This window comes from Dasypus novemcinctus, chromosome 8 (genome assembly GCF_030445035.2).
Source record: "Dasypus novemcinctus isolate mDasNov1 chromosome 8, mDasNov1.1.hap2, whole genome shotgun sequence".
Lineage (NCBI taxonomy): Eukaryota > Metazoa > Chordata > Mammalia > Cingulata > Dasypodidae > Dasypus > Dasypus novemcinctus.
In genome coordinates this window covers 65286033-65288984 of record NC_080680.1, presented here as the reverse complement: position 1 = coordinate 65288984, position 2952 = coordinate 65286033, and the positions used below count along the sequence as shown (strand labels likewise).

The window sequence follows — 2952 nt, the reverse complement described above, 5'->3', positions numbered from 1 at the left end:
AACAAAGCTTTTGCATTTTTAAATTTTTTGATGCCCCAATTTATTTTTACCTTAATTTTTCCAAATTAATATGTATTCTATATCTAACCTTTAAACTCATCACTATATTCCATTTTACTATTAATGGAACCTGGCAATATAGTGGGCTTCACTTTTCAGGAAGTTTTTGATCACAGAGAGGTTCAACAATGGCAGGGAAGGAATACTGGTGTGGTATGTTATTGACAGAGGACACATGATTGGTAGGGAATTCTCCAGGGCATATATCCAGGGTACATAAAAATGTTAGGATATTTTCATAATGGATACAATTAAATACAACAACTGAGGGAGTGCTGAGTTCCTAGCCAGGGGAGCTCTATCATAGTCCCTAAAGGAACAGCAACAATCCCCCAAGTGCAACAGCAAAGACCAAAAAAGAATGAAGGTCCAGCAATGAGCCCTTGATACTAATGACTATGCTTGTGAGGCTGTGCACCTGAAATAAGAACTGGGCCTAGAGCTGCAGGGTGCCTAAGAGTTACCTCCTGAGAGCCTCCGTGTTGCTCAAATGTGGCCAGTCTCAAAGCCAAACTCAGCATGTAAATGCGTTGCCATCCCTCCAGCGTGGGACATGACTCCTGAGGATGAGCCTCCCTGGTGCCAAGGGATCACTACCAAGTACCAGCTGATGACATAACTAGAAAATGACCTTGAATAAAAGGTTCAACACAGACCAGCAGAATATCCCTGACTACATATAATACCAGGAGTTAAAAATGCTTTTTGACCTGAATCAAGGGGGAAATGGAAAGGACAAATGAGTTTATATGGCTATGAGTCTCCAAAAAGAGCCGGGATGTTATCAGAGGGGTTGCCCTTATGCACACCTCAGCAGAGTCCCAGAGACAGATAAAGTAGAAAGAACCCCAGGTATTGGTTCTTCTGAGGGCTGCAGAGACCCCCAGGTTCTATGGTCCTGGCAGATGGAGTTCAGTGCCATGTCAGTTGGCCCTACTTTGGAGTTTTGTGTTTCTATGTGATGGAGCTGGACTCAGATGTGATCTGTTACTTTTACCGGAACTGTAGTTGGTGCTGGGGTTTAATATTTACCCAGGGGACCTGAATCTCTGGGCTGACGATGTGATAGCCAGGCCCTGAGCCTCAACAGACTTCAGCTCCTATACTCTGGTTTATTGGACTTACCCCACTCAGCTAACATTGAGTTGAAGAAGGTCAACCACCACACCATGGAGCCAAGAGTGCCTACAACTGAAAGCAAGAGAATTGCATCCAGCATCCATGTGGAATCTAAGCCACCTCTTTATATAGATGTGGAGTGGACACAACCATTCCAAGGTCCGCAGGATGGAGGAATAGAGTATGGATTGGAGTGGACTTACTGATAATCTATTCATGAACTGTTGTGATTAGTAATCGAAGAAAATGTGGCATAGGTGTGGAGAAAGTGGCCATGGTGGCTGCTGAGGGTAGGGAATGGGAGGAAGAGATGAGATGTGGAGGCATTTTCGGGACTTGGAGTTGTCCTGGGTGATGCTGCTGGGACAGTTACCGGACATCATATGTCCTCCCATAGCCCACTGGATGGAATGTGGGAGAGTGTGGACTATGATGTGGACCATTGAACATGAGGTGCAGCGGTGCTCAGAGATGTATTCACCAAATGCAATGAATGTCTCATGACGATGGAGGAGATTGTTGCCATGGCGGGAGGAGTGGGGTGAGGGGGGTGGGGAGTATGTGGGGACCTCATATTTTTTTAATGTAATATTAAAAAAATAAATAAAGAAAAAAAAATAAAGTGCACATAAAGTAGATATTCTGTTGTTTTGTGGACACTGGGTAAACAAGAGCATCTGGGAGATCCAGTCCCAAGAGGAGCTGGAAGATCCATTTGAGTGTGTGGGTTTGAGCTGCTGCATTTCAAGCCAAGTTCTCGAAATGCATCGTGATTATTATCCATTGGACTGCAAGGTTTGTGTAGATAATCTTGGAAACAATGACAAGACTGATGGCTATTATGTACCACTCCGAAGTGTGTGGGTTGCTAGAAACTCTCCCAGCTTTTCTTTTGTTGAATTTGAAGATCTCCAAGATGCAGCTGATGCTACGGGAGAACTAGACAGAAGAACATGCTTTGGTTGCAGTGAAAGAGTGGAACTGTTGAATGGTAAAAAAAGAAGTCGTAATGGAGGCCCTCCTCCCTTTTGGGGTCATTGCCTCATCATTGGAGTCCTCCACCTCGCTGCAGATCTCCCAGTAGAAGCATCTCCTGCAGCTGAATCAGGTCTATTTCTAGAGATAGACGAGAAAGATCACTGCCTGGAGGAAAGAAATCATAAACTGTACTGATCCTTCTCTAGGTCTGGAAGCCTTTCTAGGTCAAATGAAAGAAAATAGAAGTCCAGTTTGCAAGAGGAGTGGTGTCCAGGAAGTAAATTCATTTTATGGAAGTATGTACAGAAAATTCAAGTTTTGTTTGAGACTTCATAAACTTGGTACGTTTTTAAGATGTTCCAACTGTTTGGATTTATTGTCTCTTGTAGCAGTGACATACATGAAGATATAATTTTCTATGGTTTGAAATGGATCCTATGAGGCATGTTGTAATAATAAGAATTTGTTATTTTACAGTGTTCTCTTAAGCAAAATTGAGTTGCATTGTATTTTTAGTCTTGCATAGACTGATAATAAATCTCTATATCCTGCCCAGCTAAGGTATGATGTTTTAGTACTACCATAACAAAACTGGCAAAAATTAAGGTCTTTAGTTTTGTCCATAGTTTGTATATAGTATGCAATTGTAGTTGAGCAAGCAGTCTTTAAAAGCTGCTTTGAACATAAGCTAGCTGGTAAAAAATAAAAGCTGCACCATTAAATTAGATCAGAGGTTTTTAAAAATCCAACTAGTCTTCACACTGGGCAGAGCTGCCTAGCTGGTATATAATCTAT

General features: G+C 42.2%; 1 pseudogene; it reads left to right on the top strand.

The window, feature by feature from the left end:
• The first annotated feature begins 1941 nt into the window (after positions 1 to 1941).
• On the top strand, positions 1942 to 2400 carry LOC101421940 (serine/arginine-rich splicing factor 3 pseudogene; annotated as a pseudogene).
• The last annotated feature ends 552 nt before the right edge of the window (positions 2401 to 2952 follow it).